Source organism: Siphateles boraxobius, unplaced genomic scaffold (genome assembly GCF_051911475.1).
Source record: "Siphateles boraxobius isolate OS27281-9 unplaced genomic scaffold, OSU_SipBor_1 8, whole genome shotgun sequence".
Classification (NCBI taxonomy): domain Eukaryota; kingdom Metazoa; phylum Chordata; class Actinopteri; order Cypriniformes; family Leuciscidae; genus Siphateles; species Siphateles boraxobius.
In genome coordinates this window covers 40,251,728-40,272,699 of record NW_027509208.1, presented here as the reverse complement: position 1 = coordinate 40,272,699, position 20,972 = coordinate 40,251,728, and the positions used below count along the sequence as shown (strand labels likewise).

Genomic DNA, 20,972 nt, shown 5'->3' with positions numbered 1-20,972 from the left:
CAGTATATACTGTAAACTATGCAGACACACTGAGACACACTGTATCCGACAATGCAATGCACCTTCCATTTTGAACGTGACAAATGAACAGGAAATAAAACATGTCTAACATCTTTTGACTCATATTTGATCAGGCTACTGTTTAAAATGTTTGGAAATGTATGTTTATAATGTTTATATTGTATGAGTTTTGTCTAACCTACTACTAAACAACAACAACAACAGTGCAAAATACCGCAGTACGCTTATTCCATTCTGAACATACATGCACATATGCAATTGGCAGATGCTTTTAACTAAAGCTAATGAAATTTTTAAGAAAACTGAAGAAAATTTGATGTAGGATTTACTTGGAAACAATTTTCATTCAGAAACTGCTAGTAAATTTTAAACAAAAACTGAGATCCACTAAATAAACAAACTGAGATGAAACTGACAAAACTGCTATGCAAAAAAATAAATAAAAATAAATAAATAGCTATAGAATAAATAAATAATAAATGAATAAATAAACAACAAAACTGAGATGCACAGAATAAATAAATAACTAAATGACAAAACTGAGATGCACAGAATAAATAATTATTAAACAACGAAACGTCTCGGGTTATGACTATAACCCTTGTTCCCTGAGAAGGGGACTCGAACTCGACACTTTGGGGACGCTCCCTTAGCGTGCGCCTCTGAAGTAAGAATGAAACTATTCCAATCCTGATTGGTGTTGCGTCCTGACATAACATGTGACGGCATAACCGGAAGTATAAAGGTGACGCTGAAACACACACACACCAGCCTCGTGAAGATGCAAGATGCTCTAAGGCCTCGAGGGGCGTGGCAGAGCGACGCAGTGTCTCGTTCCCTTCTCAGGGAACAAGGGTTATAGTCATAACCCGAGACGTTCCCTGAGAAGGGAACGAGACACTGCGTTGAGAACTCGACACTTTGGGGAACGAATGCCCACTAGGCCATGCACCGAAAAAAGGCCTGTCCCGGAGTGAAACTGATTCAGGCACTCAACTAGGACGAGAGCACGTGTGCGCCAGGTGTACTAGGGAGGTGTAAACTGTAAAACCTAATAAAAGTGTGCGGGGTAGCCCAGCCGGCTGCCTCACAGATCTCCTGGAGGGGCACTCCCGAAAGGAGGGCCCTAGAGGAGGCCATGCCTCTAGTCGAATGAGCCCTAACGGCTAAAGGTGAAGGCAAGTCGCGCACCTTGTAAGCCGAGGTAATAGCCTGAACAATCCAATTACTAATGGTTTGCTTGGATGCCGGGAGCCCCTTCTTAGGTGACCCAAAACACACCAATAATTGGTCCGACCTCCTCCAAGAAGAGGACCACTCGAGGTACACGCTCAAAGCTCTGACGTGGCAGGGCAAATGAAGCTTCTCTTCTTCTGCCGACACATGAGGTGGAGGATGGAATGCCTGAAGGACCGTGGACCGAGCCGTACTCGTAGAGACCTTAGGCACATAGCCCGGACTCGGGTTGCAGAAAGGCCTTAACTCTGCCAGGGGCAAACTCCAAGCAAGCTGGAACCAATGCCAGGGCTTGGAGATCTCCTACCCTCTTAAGAGAGGTAATAGCTAAGAGGAATGCCAATTTCAGCGTAAGATCCCTAGGCAAAGCCGACTGAAGGGGTTCGAAGGGGGCCAGGGATAACCCTTCGAGAACCACCGCCAGGTCCCAGGCGGGAACCCTGGACCTGGTCGTCGGTCTCATCCTCCAAGTACCACGGAGAAAACGTATGACCAACTGGTGCCTCCCCAGAGGCCCATCACTTAATGGTGCGTGGAAAGCCGCAATAGCAGCCACCTACACTTTAAGCGTGGAAGGGGAGAGACCCGCAGAGAAACGATCTTGCAAAAACTCCAGAACTGAAGCCACCGGGCAGTTTACTGGATCTAACTCCTGTTCTCTACACCAAGTGACGAACACATTCCACTTGAGGCCATATAATCTCCTAGTAGACGGAGCCCTAGAGCTAAGTATGGTTTCAACCACCCCAGCTGATAGACAAGCATTTAGGTACCTCAGAGGCCAGACCCACTGTTTCCACAGCTCCGGGTGAGGGTGGAAGACTGCGCCCTCCGCCTGAGACAACAGATCCCTCCTCAGAGGAATCTGCCATGGCGAAGCTATCAGGAGTGATATCATGTCTGAAAACCACACTCGGGTCGGCCACATTGGGGCAACCTGAAGTAGACTGATGCCCTCTTGACGGACCCTCTCCAGGACTTCCGGAAGCAGAGCGATCGGGGGAAAAGCGTACAGGCGAAGCCTTGGCCAGGCCTGTACCATGGCATCCAACCCCAGCGGGGCTGGATGTGAGAGGGAGAACCAAAGTGGGCAGTGGGACATCTCTCGAGACGCAAAAAGATCCACTTCCATTGGTCCAAACCTCTCCCATATCAACTTCACCACATCTGGATGAAGTCTCCATTCCCCGGGCCTCAGCCCCTGCCTCGACAGGATGTCTGCTCCCTGATTCTGAACCCCCGGAATATACATTGCTCTGATAGACAGTATTTTCCCCTGGGATCAAAGGATAATCTGATGCGCCAGTCTGCACAGAAGGCGCGATCTGAGTCCCCCTTGTCGGTTCAGATAAGCCGCACTGATGTATTGTCTGATCGTACTAAGACGGGGTAACCTCTGATGCCTGGAAGGAAGCTCCTCAAAGCCCTGAACACAGCCATCATCTCTAGACAGTTTATGTGCCAAGAATGATGATGGGCCTGCCACAGACCCCTGGCAAAGTGGCCGTCCATGACCGCGCCCCAGCCAGTGAGGGAGGCGTCTGTCTAAACGGATTTCCGAGGAAATGATGCTCCCAAAACTGGCCCTTGGGACAGGAACCAAGGTTTCTTCCATATTTGTAGAGAACGAACGCATCTGCGCGTTACTCTGATCATACGAAACTGATTCCCCTTGGGACAAAACCCCTTGGTTGTTAGCCACCACTGAAGGGGCCTCATATATAGATGGCCCAAAGGTAAAATGTTGGATGCCGCTGCCATGAGGCCCAGCAATCTTTGAAATTGCTTCACAGTGATGGCCCGACCTAGCTTTACTCCTGAAACCATATTTAGGATGGACTGGACAGGTGCTGGAGACATGTGTGCCCGCATCGTAATCGAATTCCATACCACACCCAGAAACGTTGTTTCCTGGGCTGGTTCCAACTAGGGGTGGCACGATTCGCTTTTTTTGGCTCCGATACCGATTCCGATACCTGGGACTCAGTATTGGCCGATACCGATCCGATCCAATACTAAAATAATAATTAAAAAAACAGTGCCAAATTACCTAATAAACTGTATCTGTATGCCTCACTGTGGGGAAGAGACTGGGATTATTCTTTTGTTAAAGGCATCAAAGCTTGACTTAAACATTATTTTCCTTACTTTGTAAAACAATACAGACAAAATATATACTATATAATTAAAATACATTTATTTAAAAATTTTAAGCGCAACTTTTTAATGAAGCAGCAACATGATACATAGATTGGACAGAACAACTAAGGCTATCAATAAACTGCCATTGCGCAAAAGTATTGTAATATGAAAGTCTCCAATTCAGAGCGGCACGAAACCTTATGCGCAGAATGATGGGCTCGAAGCAACATGGAGTCACGGCGAGCAGCGCGTCGCATTGAAAAGTTCAAAGCACAAAAGTAAGATAAACATATATTTCTTTATTTATTCATTAGTTTGAGCCTTTTAACAGTTTTAAATTTCAGTTAATGTGCGTGTGAAGAGCAATTATATCGCTCTCTACTCCAGTGTTGTGATCACTGAGGAGTTGTGTTGTGATCTAACAGACACCCGGTTGAAAGTAACATGTGAAACTCCAGCACGTTAAAGTCCTTTTATGCAAACCATAGACCTTTATCTACATATCTACAGTATAATAATAGGAACATTGACTCATTTTGGAGAGAGTTTCATCGTGTTGACTGTTTTACCCGAGCGCGACGCGCTGTTTGAGTGCTGAGAATGACTGACAGCCAAAGCGGAGGGAAGCACTTAGGTGAAGATTAATTTAACGATTTAAATCTGTACCTCACATTAAACTATATGTAATGGCTTCAGAAATCTTGGAATACAGTACACGAAAACATTATAGTGCTTTATAATGTTTTTGTGCCTTTTGTGTTGTATAACAATAACATACGTAGGCTATACAATATCGGATCGGATTTGGATGGTCTCGTCTGGCGATACCCGATCCGGCAAATATTGCTAGTATCGGAGCAATACCGATACTGAGTATCGGATCGGCGCACCCCTAGTTCCAACACGCTCTTTTTCGTGTTGAGTCTCAACCCCAAATTCTGAATGTGGCCAAGGACGACATCTCGATGCCGAACCGCCATTTCCCGAGACTGAGCCAATATAAGCCAGTCGTTGATATAATTTACTATACGAATGCCCTGGAGTCTGAGAGGAGCCAGAGCTGCATCCATACACTTCGTGAACGTGCGGGGAGAGAGTGCTAGGCCGAACGGAAGAACCCGATATTGATATGCTTCGCCCCCGAAAGCAAACCTTAGGTACCTCCTGTGACATGGAAGGATGGAGATATGAAAATAGGTGTCTTTTAGGTCTATTGTGACAAACCAGTCCTCAGACCTGATTTGGTTCACAATGATGGGTATAGTTAGCATCTTGAACCTGAACCTCCTCAGAGACTGATTCAAGTACCTCAAGTCCAAAATCGGCCTGAGCCCGCCATCCTTCTTTGGAACTATAAAGTATCGGCTGTAAAACCCTGACTCTCTGTCTGGTAGGGGAACACATTCTATGGCCCCTTTGACCAGCAGAGCCTGTACTTCTTGTTCCAAAACCCGAGCCTGTTCTGGGACCACTGTAGTTGGTAACACCCCTGCAAACCTGGGAGGTTGGTGACCGAACTGCAGTCTGTACCCTTTTTCTATTATATTCAGGACCCATATAGAAATATTTGGAAGAAGGCGCCACCACTCCACAAAATTTACTAAGGGAACCAGCCTCTCGAGGCTGGCCTCGGGTGTTTCTCGAGCACTGTTCTCGACCTTCTGAAGCAGCGAACTGGCAGGAGATGATTTTTTGACCATAGGTGGTGCTCTTTTGCAAGCTTTTGGGGCGAGCGCCATGGTGTGCGTTCGCTGGAATTTGATGCGACCTGAAGCATCAGTGACGGCGGGACAGCATCTTTTTCCGAAGGGCTCCGCTGGGAAAACAACCTCGGTTGCCTCACTGCAGGGGGGACAGCCCTTAGAGGTCCTATCACTGTGGCTAGGACCTCTTTCCTGAAGCTCTCTTAGCCTGAATGACGGCCCTCAAGTCACTCTTCTGGCCAGCAGATTTAGAATGAGAGCGTTTCCTCTGTTGCCAAGCTCCCGTAGGAGGGGCTCGAGAGGAAGCGCTCTCCTTTTGCTCCAGGCGATGGGAGGAACTGGCTGACGGCTGAGACTGGACACTTGGACCAGCCTTCCCAGATCTAGAACGGCGGGGGAGGTACTGCTGAAAAGCTGCCGACTGTTTTTTCGCCTCCTGAAACCTGTCGACGACAGTGGAAACTGCGTCGCCGAACAGGCCAGAAGGCAATATCGGAGCATCCAATAAAAAGGAACGATCCTTATCCTTCATGCCCGACAGATTTAACCACAAATGCCTCTCCGTGGCCACCAAAGCTGACCTGGAGCGGCCAATGGCACGGGCCGTCTCCTTAGTGGCACAGAGACAAATCTGCAGCTCTTCTTAGCTCGGCAATATCAGCAGGTGTTGGTCCCTCCCCCTCATCTAAATCTTTGAGAATGTCGGCTTGGTGCGCCTGCAAAATAGCCATCGAGTGCAGGGACGCACCAGCTCGACCAGCCGCCATATATGCCCTGCTCACAAATGCAGAGGTGTCCCTACATGGTTTGCTGGGCAGCACCGGGGCTTTAAGCGAGGATGCCGCTTCGGGAGAAAGATAGCTCGCCAAGGCTTCCTCCACACGCGGCATCCTGCCATACCCCGCCTCTCTCGCACCCACAACGTTAGAATAATCACAGGATGTGCTGTGTGAGATGCGAGATGAGTGGGGCTTTTCCCAGGATCTAACTATCTCTTTATGGAGATCTGGGGAAAAAGGCAAGCCCCAGCGCTGAGGTTGTAAACGGTGCTGCAGGAATCTCTAGTCTAATTTAGCTCGTCATCTCTCGTGACGAGATTCTTCCTGCTCATTTTGTGGCAAGCTTATGTTGAGTCTGGCCACAGCACGCGTTACAACCTCGACCAGTTCCTCATAAGCGGGAACATGAGCCGGCGAGTGTGACTCATTTTCCGCGCTCCCGATGCTGAGCACATCCACTTCCTCGGAAGCAGATAATCCAAGCACCAGGCACTCGTCACGGGCAGAAGAAGCCGCAGCGTGGGCTTCTGCACCATGAACGAGCGTTATAGAATCCGCAGATGACGAACGAGAAACTGCCTCAGCAGTCTCGTTCTCATCTGCTAGATCCTTCTGCGATCCCCACGATCTAAGCCTCCGCGCCGCCTCAACAGACGCGGGACCTGAACCGCAAGGATCGCGAGCCTGGCCATCTTGGGAAAAAATAGCCAAGCGGGAGCGCAGCACTCTTAATGGGAGTGCTTCACAGTGTTCACAGGGCTCACAAGCAGCTCCCTCGAGAGCTGCCTGTGCGTGCTGCACTCCCAAACAATTTACACATAACTGATGCGTGTCCCTGCCTGTAAAAAATCTAGGACAGGGGTGCACACATCTAGTAAATCGCTCACTCGCCATATCAAGGACAGACAACAATAAATAGGACAGACAGTTTCAACATAGAGCGCTTGCTGAAGAGCGATAGCTTGTGTGTGTGTGTTTCAGCGTCACCTTTATACTTCCGGTTATGCCGTCACATGTTACGTCAGGACGCAACACCAATCAGGATTGGAATAGTTTAATTCTTACTTCAGAGGCGCACGCTAAGGGAGCGTCCCCAAAGTGTCGAGTTCTCGACGCTGTGTTGAGTTCCCTCGAAAAGGAACTGAGATGCACAGTATAAATAAAAAAAATAAAAAACTGAAATGAACACTATAAATAAATAAATAAAGCTATAGTAATGACAAAAAATAGATGCAGAGAATAAATGAGAGAACTGAGCTGCACAGTATAAATAAATGACAAAACTGAGATGCACAGAATAAATAGATAAATAAATAAATCTCATTGATATTCAAAGCTAGACTAAAAACACATCTCTTTGACCTAGCATTCACATAACACTCTATAGACTTCTATAATTCAATATTAGGCTGCTTAGATTAGGTCAGCCGGAACTGTGAACACTTCCCTTAAATCCCGATGTACTCGTTACATCATAAGAAGAATGGCATCTACGCTAATTTTAGTGTCTTTGTTTATCCCGAGGTTTTCCCGCAGCCCACCGGATCCAGGCCGTATCGAGATCTGACGAAGGACTTTAGCCTGGACCTGATGACAATGCAGTGCTGAAGTGCCAACTAGCCTCTAACTATGGAGGATCCCTATACCACTCTACAGATAAAGCGTTGTGGAATTTTTCGGTTCGTGTACCCACCCAAAGTGATAAGATAAAATAAAATTCTGCATCAAAATTTATAGACAAGACAAGTAGTTTGTTTAGGCATGGTTTGTAAGGAATTAAAAACCTGCGCACATATTCAAACGCACATAACTATAGAATCAATTCTTAATGCGCATGTGAACGCCATCAGCGTCTATCACAGGTTCACGTTTAAAGTTTGTTTAGAGAGAACGGTGTCATCTTAGCGGCCCCTAATTTAATAACAATGATCATTTAAACGGAAGTGAATCAATCAAAACTAACTTTAGCTGGAAAAAACATTTTTCAAGAACCACTATAAAACCAAACCAATCTCTGTTACCTTAAATTATATGTTTATCTCTGTAAAGCTGCTTTGAAACAATCTACATTGTTAAAAGCGCTATATAAATGAGGATGACTTGACTTGATATTGTTTCAAGGTCAAGCTGAGTCCATTGCACTGTGGGATACAGCACAATGTTCTCTGCTTGTGTGCTGAACAATACAGTCGGTCATTCAGATATTCAGTGCACACAGAACATTCACATACACTGCACAATACACACGGTGCTGCAAAAAATATTATGTTAGCATGCTATTCCAAGCACGGGGATTATCCTGTGCAGCAGGGCGTCATTATAAATGCCCAAACATGCCAAAGCAGCCGGCCCGCACCATGAGTCAACACCGTGTGCTCAGCCCAAGATAGACTCAGTCCTGCACAGGTGAAGGTGACTCTGATGCTCCATTTCATGAACCTGCCGCTCATCACACATGCTCTTACTGTAGTTTTGCAGAGCGTCTAAAGGGGAACACATCAATATTCCTGGTCTGAAAACACAAGCGAAGAGATGCAGTGATTAGAGCTTCATCTTAAATTATCAATAAATCCTTCGTCTGTCTGTTTTCACACTTTTACACGCACCTTTATAATGTGATTAAAACCGTGCTGAACAGAATACTGTGATTATGTTAATGTGATTAAGCTCATAATTACAGTGACAATAATCGCAGTGAAATCCAGAAACGGAACAGCTTTACATGACAAGGCACCATGTGTTTTTTAGGAGCATTTCCAGCCAAACAAAGGACAGCAAGTGCCCTTGAACCAGTGAACATTTACCATTTAAAGCAAGCTTGTGAAAACACAAATGTTGTGGGTTGGTGTATAGTGAGTGAACAATGGCAGAAAACAACCACATTTCATAGCAAATGATCCAAAAATGCCACGTAGCATGTGAAGAGAATTGAAAGAGGTGTTCAAAATGCAAACTGTTTTCTTTCTATTTCTGCAGTATATAGTGCTCATAAAAGTGCACTACCATTAAAAAATTATTATGGACACCAGAATGCATTTATTTGATCAAAAATACAGTAAAAATATTATCACAATATTACTTCAATTTAAAATAACTGTTTTCTATTTGAATATATGTTAAAATGTAATTTATTCCTGTGATCAAAGCTGTATTTTCAGCATCATTCCTCCAGTCTTCAGTGTCACATGATCCTTCAGAAATCAGTATAATATGATGATTTGATGCGCAAGAAACATTTCTGATTATTATCGATGTTGAAAACAGTTTATATCCGGCAATTTTTTGTGGGAATGTTGATCCATTTTTTTCAGGATTTGTTAATGAATACAGTTCAAAACAACAGAATTTATGTGAAATAGAAAACTTTTGTAATGGAACAAAAATGCTTTTACTGTCATTTTGATCAATTTAATGTGTCCTTGCTGAATAAAAGAATGAATTTCTTTCAATAAAGAAATGACTGACCCCCAAACATTTGGTAATGGGAAATTGCATTGTGTTCACAATATCATAGTATTCTGTAAACAACATTGAACACTGTGTGAACTGAGTTATGTCACTAAATCGAACATTTAAAAAAAATAGCTTAGTTTTATGCAGTAAATCTGTGAAGTACATGCTTTGAGTACAATCGTGTTTTCTGGATTGTAATAAACACTCACTAGGGTTTGTGTTTGTCTCAGTTCTTCATGAGGACGTTGCTCATGTGTGTCTCCTGAGACTCAGACTCATCTGTGTTCATCACAATAGGTCAGTGTGGACGCGCGTTTGTCCATTGTGTCGTGGTTAACGCGCCTCACTCGTTCACGGAAGTTTGGCCACAGTATTCTGGCTCATTGCATTTCACAAGATTACAATCATCGCAGGCAATTTTGCTAAGCATGAATATACCGTCTGAGCATGCTGGGAAGATCGCTTCAGAGTCTAGTAATGTGAAGATAAGTGTCCAACACATGACCATATGCTGAGCAAGAGCCAAAGATGTCGAGATTATCAGCAAGGAGGAACTTAAACAAAGCATTCGGTATATGAATCAATGCCGTGACCAAGGACTTTTCTTTATCAATAATTAGTGATCAATATCCCTAAACCTGGTTCCCTTTCAGCCGATAACGTCAGCCGTATTCGACGGTCGACTGAATGGGATCACGCCAGGGAGCCTATTGTCTTCGAGTATTATTGAACGAGCCAATACACATTGGCGTCCGAGATCTGCATCTCACACTCCGCTCCGCAGCGCGGGTATAAATACGGAAGTAGATGCACGCACCATTTGCCTTTCGCTTCGGAACCGAGCTTCATGTCTGGATCTGAAGAGTGTTGTTGTACAACGAGCGAGTGTGTCGGCGCTTCTTTGGGAAGGCTCTCCTGGTGTCGGTGTTTGCAGCGCGAGTGCAGCGGTGATCGCGAGCTTCAAGCTCTCAACTGCTGTTCTCACAGCAACCAAGTTTCTGTTTGTGTTTGTTTGTCTGACGGTCGGTTGAGGGCGAGAAAGTGAGTGCTTCACTGACACAGGGTGCACCATTCCTGTGTTAGTGTTGCCGCGGTCATTCCCCTGTGTGCTCCGGCACTGGTGAGGTGAAGACCGGCTTTTACAGCCCGTACTTCATTGTACCCAAGAAAGGTGGTGGGTTACGACCAATCTTGGACCTGCGAGTCCTGAACCGGGCCCTCCACAAGCTCCCATTCAGAATGCTAACGCAGAAACGCATCTTCCAATGTGTCCGTCCCCAAGATTGGTTTGCAGCGATAGACCTGAAGGACGCGTACTTTCATGTCTCCATCCTGCCGCGACACAGGCCATTCCTGCGTTTCGCGTTCGAGGGTCAGGCGTATCAGTACAAAGTCCTACCCTTCAGGCTGGCCCTGTCACCCCGTGTCTTTACGAAGCTCGCGGAGGCAGCCCTCGCTCCCATGAGAGAGCGTGGCATTCGCATTCTCAACTATCTCGACGACTGGCTCATACTAGCGCAGTCTCGGGAGCAGTCATGCGAACACAGGGATTTGCTGCTCCAGCACATCAGCCAGTTGGGTCTTCAGGTCAACTGGGAGAAGAGCAAACTCGCCCCCGTGCAGAGGATCTCTTTTCTCCGTTTGGAGCTGGACTCGGTCCAACACATGGCGCGCCCCACAGAGAATCGCGCCCGGTCGGTGCTGAACTGCCTGAATTTCATCAAGAGCAGTACAGTGGTTTTTCTGAAACAATTACAGAGGGTCCTGGGGCATATGGCAGCCGCAGCCGCAGTTACGCCGCTCGGCCTGCTTCATATGAGACCACTCCAGCACTGGCTTTGCGACCGAGTCCCGTGGTGGCCGTGGCAGAGAGGCATGCTCCGTGGGAAAATCACCCCGGCCTGCCTCCAAACCCTCAGCCCGTGGTCGGACCTTTCGTTTCTCAGGGCCGGTGTGTCCCTAGAACAAGTGTCCAGGCATGCTGTGGTTTCCACAGACGCCTCCAACACCGGCTGGGGGGCCACGTACAACGGGCATGCAGTAGCTGGCACCTGGACGGGGTCCCACCTGCATTGGCACATCAACTGCCTCGAGTTGTTAGCAGTGCTCCTTGCTTTGAGACGCCTCAAGACGACGCTGCTCGGCAAGCATGTACTGGTCCGTACGGACAGCACGGCGACCGTTGCGTACATCAACCGCCAAGGTGTTCTACGTTCCCGTCGCATGTCACAACTCGCCCGCCACCTCCTCCTATGGAGTCAGAAGCATCTGAGGTCGCTTCGTGCCGTTCACATCCCTGGCCTGCTCAATCGTGCCGCCGACGAGCTCTCACGACAGATTGTGGCCTCCGGGGAATGGCGACTCCATCCCCAGGCGGTCCAGCTGATATGGGACCACTTCGGGGCAGCACAGATAGATCTGTTTGCCTCTCCGGACTCGTCCCATTGCCAGTTGTTTTATTCCCGCACCGAGGGGACCCTCGGCACGGATGCACTGGCTCACAGCTGGCCCCGGGGCCTCCGCAAGTATGCGTTTCCCCCAGTGAGCCTGATGGCACAACTACTGTGCAAAATCAGGGAGGAAGAGGAGCAGGTTTTGCTAGTTGCCCTTTATTGGCCCAACCGAACCTGGTTCCCCAAACTTTTTCTCCTCTCCACAGCTCCTCCCTGGCCCATTCCTCTGAGAGAGGACCTGCTCTCTCAGGGACGGGGCACCATATGGCACCCGCGTCCAGACTGTTGGAGACTCCATGTGTGGTCCCTGGACGGGACGCGGAGGTTCTAGGTAATCCACCACAGGCAGTCGTAGTTACCATCACTTCAGCGAGAGCTCCCTCTACGAGGCTTGCTTACTCCCTGAAGTGGAACTTGTTCGTTGAGTGGTGTGCTTCTCACAGAGAAGACCCCCGGAGGTGTTCGATCATTTCCATGCTTTCTTTCCTGCAAGAGGCTTTGGAGCGTCAGCTGTCCCCCTCCACCCTCAAAGTGTATGTTGCCGCTATTGCCGCACATCACGATGCAGTAGACGGGAAATCCCTGGGGAAGCATGATCTGATCGTCAGGTTCCTGAGGGGAGCGAGGAGATTGAATCCGCCTCGCCCCCCCTCTATACCCTCTTGGGACTTATCTCTGGTGCTAACCGCACTGCAGAGACCGCCCTCCGAGCCTTTGCAGGTAGCAGAGTTAAAAATTCTGTCCCAAAAGACAGTTCTCCTGCTTGCTTTGGCCTCCATCAAGAGGGTAGGGGACCTGCACGCATTTTCGGTCAGCGAATCGTGCCTGGAATTCGGGCCGGCTCACGTTGTCCTGAGACCCCGGCCTGGATATGTGCCCAAGGTTCCTACCACCCCCTTTCGGGACCAGGTGGTGAACCTGCAAGCGCTGCCCCCAGAGGAGGCAGAACCAGCCCTGGCTTTTCTCTGCCCCGTTCGCGCTCTGCGCTTATACGTGGACAGAACGCAAAGCTTTAGGACCTCAGAGCAGCTCTTCATCTGTTACGGAGATCAGCGGAAGGGAAAGGCTGTCTCCAAGCAGAGGTTGGCCCACTGGATAGTGGATGCCATCATCTTGGCGTATGAGTCCCAAGGTGAACCCTGTCCCCCAGGACTACGAGCTCACTCCACAAGGAGTGTTGCCGCTTCTTGGGCGTTGGCGCAGGGTGCCTCGCTGACAGATGTCTGTAGAGCTGCGGGCTGGGCGACACCTAATACATTTGCTAGATTCTATAGCCTACGTGTCGAACCGGTTGCTTCCCGTGTGCTCTCTTCTCATAGAAGCCAGTAACACCATGAGCCCTGGTTCAGTGTCGGCTTGCTGCGCCATTCCCCTCCTACGGACCGGATACGTGCGCCATTTTTGCTCCAGTTGAATTCCCTTATCCAGAACCTGTTGAGCTGCTCCGCACCCCTCCAACGTCGGACGTGGCGGAACGTCCGGTGTTACGCCTACCACTCGTATGCAGTGTGGAACTCGTGTTAGGCTGGGTCCATATGTTGCGGTCCCTACGGCGACCCCATATGTGTATATTATATATACCCCATATTCTTCCACGATACGGCTCCCCAAGGTGAGCCCGTGTCTTTCCCTTGGCAGAGTCCTGCCGTCACTGTACATCGGTGTTGTCTCCCCCCTCTCTAGGCTGGAGCCACCCCAGTGATATTCCATATGTTATACTGCCCGGTCCTCTGCCCAGTTCATATCTGTATCCCCCCCCCCCCCCCCCCCTTTTTTTTTCGGGGTTGGTTGGGCTTCCGCGGCATCCCTTCCTTCCGTGGTTGGGCACACTTTCCCAGTGTTACCAAGTCTAACTGAGTGGGTCTTCTGGAACAGCAGCGACTTCCTGGCCTAAGCCCTGTCCTTTTACGCTAAAACGTCGGGAGGATCAGAGGGCTTTTGTCTAGGCACTGGAAGGTGGCAGCGTTAGTGGCGTGTTCAAAGGGTGATCCCATTCAGTCGACCGTCGACTACGTCTGACGTTATCGACTGAAAGGGAACGTCCTGGTTGCGTATGCAACCCACCGTTCCCTGAAGGAGGGAACGCAGGACGTAGTCCCCTTGCCACTACCGCTGGACCACCGCTGACTCCGAGTTAAGCTCGGCTCCTCAGCGAAAAGCAAATGGTGCGTGCATCTACTTCCGTATTTATACCCGCTCTGCGTGTATTGCGTAATGTGTATTGGCTCGTTCAATAATACTCGAAGACAATAGGCTCCCTGGCGTGATCCCATTCAGTCGACCGTCGACTACGTCCTCCGTTCCCTCCTTCAGGGAACGGTGGGTTGCATACGCAACCAGGACGTTCTGTAACTCTTTCTATTATAACTTCTGTGTCATTTGTTTCACATGGCGTAAGGAATAAATTGCAACAACAACAAAAAAACATGTAATCAATGGGTTTGTAAGTGATATTCAAGTCTGTTTGCTTAGAAAATCAACATGTAACTTGAAGATGTACAGCATCATTCATAACAATGAAGTTTAAAAGTTCAGTTGGATGAATTTGACATGCTGTCATGTTACAATATAATGCAATTAACATCTAATCCTGTAGTCTTTCAGATGTATTTGCTGTTGCGTAAGCGAGATCAGTAGATGGACATCTGTTGCAGACTCACGTGTGGACCGACACAAGCTCTTTACAAAATCAAAAGGCTTACGCAGAAAACAGAACTGCATCTGCACAGATAATAGAAAGATTTCACAGTGCTGGATGTTTAATGAATGTACTTACAAAACTAGAACATGTTACAAAAATACATCTATAAAATGCTTTATATGATGAAATGTACATTTATTATGAAATTATAATGTTTAGTTTTACTATGTAATATATAAAAAATATAATATTACATAATATATATAATTCATAAATTAAAAAAGAATCTATACAAGAAATAATAATAATATATAATATGTATGTATATATAAAAACAATTATATATATATGAAAATAGAAATTATAAATGAAATTATAATAGTAATTATAACCATAATTTTATTATTATATAATTAAACTTGCGATCAATAATTAATTAATTTAATTATAATGTAACAAATATTATTAATTATGTAATTATGATTTATTATTATGTCATTATTATTATTATTATTATTATATATAATAATAATAATAATAATGTAATTATATTAATATATATTTCTTCATTATTATTATTATTACTACTATTATGTATTATTATATATTATTATATTACAATATATTATATTATATTATATTATCCATAATTGACATGTTCATGAATTATATTAGACCTCTTTGCAAATTAACTGATGTCCTTATATATGATCTAAAAGAAAGCAAGGTTTTAATTATTCACAATCCATACGTTGTATAAGTATAAATAACAAAGCTCAGGTTTACTGTAATACAAAAATCTCCACAGAGCTGTGTGTGTGTGTGTGTGTGTGTGTGTGTGTGTGTGTGTGTGTGTGTGTGTGTGTGTGTGTGTGTGTGTGTGTGTGTGTGTGTGTGTGTGTGTGTGTGTGTGTTGTGAATCCAGTGAACTTTGAGTGTCATCAGCAGAAGAGGCTGTTGCAGTGAAATCAAACGGCTCAAGTGTGTAATGAACTAAATAATGAAGTAATAGAGAAGAGAGAGAAAGAGAAAGAGAGAGAGAGAAGAATGACTCATCTTAGTTCACAAATAATCTAGAAATTATTCATATAATACAAGCTAGAGCCCCATAAATCTAGATTATTTTACAAACAAAAAATAATTCTAGAACCATAACATAAATTGATAATAATTTTACCTAAAAAAAGCTTTATTATTCTTAATCATTGGTTAACCGTTTTTAAGCCTGGGTTAAAGCGATGTTGTTATTTTGAAAAGTGTTTTGCACCAGTTATGTGGAGTTATGAAGCTGGTCTACACTATAAAATAATGCAGTGCTAGAATATAACCAATCATAAATTAAACAACATTTGCCTCATTAATATTCATGAGCTTAGTACGGTCACTGAAGTTCGCGTGTTTAAGTGTCATGCACATATAAGCAAGGCAAGTGATTAAATACGGTCTCAACACTAAGTATGAAATATAAACAACGTCACATTGTCAGTACACTAAAATCCTTTTCCAAGAAGTTTCGTCTCTAAATTAATCAGATAAACTCACTAATGAACAAGTCCAAAGCCATTCCTAGTATAAATGCACATAATCTGTGCTCTGAAATGTCTGAGCGGTGAGGGTTAAAGGACACACAGTTGTGATGAGCTCAGATTGATGACTCCAGGCTTTGTGACGCTGACTCATCTCACATGAACACTCACTCAACACAAAAACACACACCTCAGACCTGATGAACATCACTGACCCTCAGCCTCATCGCAAACTAAATGCGTTCCTCTTTTTCTCTGAAACCAACTTTTTAGGCCAAAAGCAGCTTTTTAAATGTGCAGAGTACATCCACACAGCCCTGACTTACATAACACAGAGCAAACATCCCACATCATTTCATGACGCTGACTCTTCTGCATACAGGACCATAAGACTTATCACATGACTCGAATGTGATATCACTTCACACTCTATGTAACCATATTTACATTATTATACATCCACATCTACCTTTAGAAATGCGACGTCTATCACTGTATACATATATAATGGCTCGTTTCCACTGAGCGGTACAGTACGGTACGCAATTATTTGCGTTTCCACTGTCAAAAGTTGTGAATGGTACCAAAATGCAGAACCGTACCGTAACACTTTTTGGGTACCCTTTCGTTGCGGTACCTAGCACAGTGGTACGGTACGGTTCTGCATTTTGGTACCATTCACAACTTTTGACAGTGGAAACGCAAATAATTTTGTACCGTACTGTACCGTACTGTACCGCTCAGTGGAAACGAGCCATAAGCTCCTTCAGTATTATCAGCAGCTACTGCGTTTCTCAGGAGCGAATTACCCTCCTCCCTCCCCAGCTCCACCTCTCGCCCAGTCAGGATTTGCATTCTGATTCCCCTTGAATCAGAATAAATTCTCGAATTATGTTGTACATTAAAATATTGACATTAATGATATCTACAATACATTCTAGTTGGTTATTGCTGCTCTCTCTGCTCTTATACTTGCTAACAGAACCACACCGCCAATCCAACTATATGCTAATGGTCATTCGTATTTGAAGTTAGTGGTCCTGACAGAAATAAAATACTACCTAATTTGCCCCTTATGCCCATATATACGCACTCATCGGTCACTTCATTAGATACACTTGCTAGTACCGGGTTAGACCTGCTTTTGCCTTCAAAACTGCCTTAATTCTTCGTGTCAGAGGTTCAACAAGGTGCTGGAAACATTCCTCAGAGATTTTGCTCCATATTGTCATGATAGTTGCTGCAGATTTGTCGGATCTGAACATCCATGATGTGTATCTCCCGTTCCTCCACATCTCAAAGCTGATCTATTAGATTGAGATCTGGAGACTGTGGAGCCGTTCGAGTTTAGAGACTCACTGTCATGATCGAGAAACCAGTTTGAGATGATTTGAGCTTTGTGACGTGTGTGTTATCTGCTAGACGTATCAGAACATGATCCACTGTGATCATTAAGGATGGACACGGTCAGCAACAATACTCAATTGGTAATAAGAGCTCAAAGTGTGTCAAGAAACACCCATTACAGTGTAGGGTATGAGCGCAGAATCATGGAGTCAGCATTCCTTAACACAATAAACACACGTTAACAGGGGTTTCTAAAGCCCCAACCTATGACTCTTCCAATTCTAAATCTTCCGTTAGCGCCAGCCAGTCTGGAGGGTAGATTAGTTTGTGACACCTTTACAGCGTAATGAGTCCCCACAGAGATCCTCGCGCGATCCTGATTTGTTCGCGAGCCAACATCCAAGAAGACCGTTATCTCCAAACCCCCCCCCAGCGAGGAAGGAATGCCAGATGCGCAAATGGACAACACACACTCACACACACACACACACACACACATATATGCATCTATAACATTAAAACCCAGAAATGAGTGATTATGAAATGTAAACATGATGTATTCCTGTACGTTTGAAGTTTATACTGTATCCTGTCTATCTAGGACTGTTAGTTATGTAGTTGAACCTTGCGGACTTCTATAAAGGTCTAAGAGTTTATATATATCCTTGTATGCGTAACAAACACGGAGTGATTGGTATTAAACGAAATCGCTCAACTTGCTCGAGCCAAATATATGTAAGAAGTTAATGAAAATTATAGTTTACTATGTTTTCCATCTTTGGAGTGAAAAGAGACCAAAACTAACATCACTGGTGTTCTTAGATAACGGCGTTTACGACCCAAAGGAATGTTCACAGAACTGCCACCCTCTCTGAATTCTAACCAAGGAGGAGAAATGAATCCTGTATTCATATATATACAGTATATGCTATTATATATCCACTTGAGAATTGTATGAACAATGTATCTAAGTTCCCTATTTCATGAGTTGCCTTTTTGTGGTTTGGTCTATGTTTCTCGACAACTCTAATGCGATAATGTTTAAACTTGGCCAACTAATGTTTAACCAAATCCATTTGTGGCAAGTTTGGTCTTGATAAACTCCAATCTTCATTCCCCATTTGTTAATTGACATTACATTTTGCTAAACTTGTGACACATTAGTATTATAAGAATTGTGAAGATTCTGCTCTTAAACACCCTAATTTCGTCGGTTTCAAATGTCTCTCTCTTAGACAACGAGCAATAAAAACCAAAGTCCCGCCTGTGAAATTCCAACCCTCTAATTGGCCAAGTCAACAGGAAGAGGCCCGGATTTCTCCAAGGTGATAAATGACGCTTCCCCCCTCCGCTCGTCCCTCTGTTACTTTTGGACTGTCAAAATGTAGGATCTCGCCTCCGGGCGAGCTCTTCGCCTTTCTTTTATTTGTTTCTAGTTTAGTTTGTGTTTTTCAGTCTTAGATAAGTCTCCGTGTTTAATTCCAATCGACGAGTGAAAAGAACACCGCGTGACATATCTCTTCAGCAAAAATCCATCTACAAGGGACCTTTAAACGAGCGCGCGCTCGTTTTGAAGGAGAAACACGCGCACGTGACCACGTGGCGAGAGACGCACACACGCTTCTTCACCAGCCATGCGAAGATGTGACGTTAACTCCGCGTGATTTCCCCGTAGAGATCTTTATTTCTTTTCTTTGTTAGTCAAAGTTTTGTTTTCCGTAGTCGACTCTGTTCACTTCCACAAAGTGAAACAAACTTAGCCGAACTATTTTCCTTTGGTAATGTTACCCCAAAGACTTGGAAACTCCGTTCAACGCGCGCCAAGCAGCACCCAGTGACGCTTCCTAAAGGACTCCGCTCACGCACGCGCAGGAATGCCGCGACACAGAGAGACCCAGAAACTTAAGTATATCTCTTTATAGAGCTTCTAAGAAGCATTAAGATGATGTTTTTGTGTTGTCACAGGCAGGGGACTGTCAGGGGAATGTTGCCAATGCTCTCTCTCTCTCTCTCTCTCTCTCTCTCTCCCTTCCCCTCTCACACGTGTTTCCATTGTCCACACTCTATGCATTTCTCATTCATCGATGCCTTATCGTGTATTGTTGTTTATTATGTTTGTAAATACATATATCCCATGTAACCGTAGTAAATACATAAGTAGTTCTGCCTTATTAAATTCATTATATTCATCTGATTGATGTACTGCCTTTTTGCTCATTTAAGTCCCTTAAGTGCCAAAAGATCTTATAGCAACAAGCTTACAAATTAAAGATACTTTAAAGAGTATGTGTTTATAGGGCAGGAAACCCAATTCTTGTGGCCACAGAATTGCTTTTCCTGAAATCCTATAAAGTAAGATGATATTGTGGATTCCCACAGATATTAGTCTGACAATTGAGCTAATTAATTTTGCCTGGTTTGTAAAACGTGGTCCGTGCAGGTAATTGCAATCAACTTGTGGTTAAGTGCAAGGATACACAAGCATGCATGCAGGTAAAATTACATATCATCCCTTATCGGGAGTTTTATTAACATGTAAGACTGATCTAATCCAAACATGTATGAATAATTATTAATTACCAATTATTAATTATGATATGCAAATTCCCCACGGATTAGATCCGCCCCAGAGTCTTTACATAATGGTGGAGAATAATGCAGGCACATTTTAAACTTGTTTTTGAGCAATTCAGTTTCAATCGATGTCTATATTGTGATTTAATAATGTACGCGCGCCTCGAGTGAGCGAACGCAACGCGAACTCACTGGCTGACTGATTAAAGGCACAAAGCCGAGTCCAGTTCAGCACATTAACAGCTGCAAAATAATGTCTAACATTCCTTTTGCCATTGTTAATAACTAAAAGTAAAACTGCAGTTTCATAGTATTAAATTTGTCCAACAAAAGACAAAGAAACCTCTTTTGAATTGTGACATTTTAATGTTAAACTCCCCTGTCCGAACGAGATTCTTCTGTCAGGGTGAAGACTAGATTTAGTGAAACGATGCTCTTTCACTATTCTTAAGAAAGGCCTGATATTATAATCGTTAGATTAACGATGAACTCCTGGTTAAACATTGACGTAGCTACTCAATTGTAAAAAACCTAAAGCATATTTAATCATAAGTGCTATTTGATAATATGTCATGGGAGTCGAAAAAACAGACGAATATTTCCTGTTTTATTTTTGCACGACGCAGCGAAGCAATCCTGCCAGACGTGTTTGTTAAAATATAGCACCAAAAAATCCAAAACCGAAAAACATTTTTAATCATAAGTGATATTTGATAAATGTTATTTGGATTCGAACGACAGACGTATAATTCCTGTTGTCCATATTAGTGTGTGGAAGCGAAGAAATCCTTCCGTGCACACGTGTGTCGAATAGAAAAAACCCGCCGAGGTTTAAAATTCATAAGCGAACACGTGTGAATAATAGCGCTAATTGTTTATGTGGGAATTGAAAAACCGATGCCTAATTCCGGTTGTCCCTATGTGTGTGTGTGTAGAAAAAATTCCTGCCACGCCGTTTTGTGAAATATAGCTGAAAAAAAAAAAAAACGCTGAGATTTTATTTTGGATAAGTGTGATCTTACAGAAAACAAAACGTCTGCACGCTCAAATTTGAATCACACATGGAAGCAGGGTGGTTGTTATTCCGCTGACAAACA

The 20,972-nt window shown here is 44.6% G+C and overlaps 1 protein-coding gene across 2 annotated transcripts in view; it reads right to left on the bottom strand.

The window, feature by feature from the left end:
* The window catches only part of slc24a4b (solute carrier family 24 member 4b), a 68,836-nt gene that overhangs the window by 23,280 nt on the left and 24,584 nt on the right, over positions 1-20,972 (bottom strand). The window lies entirely within an intron of this gene.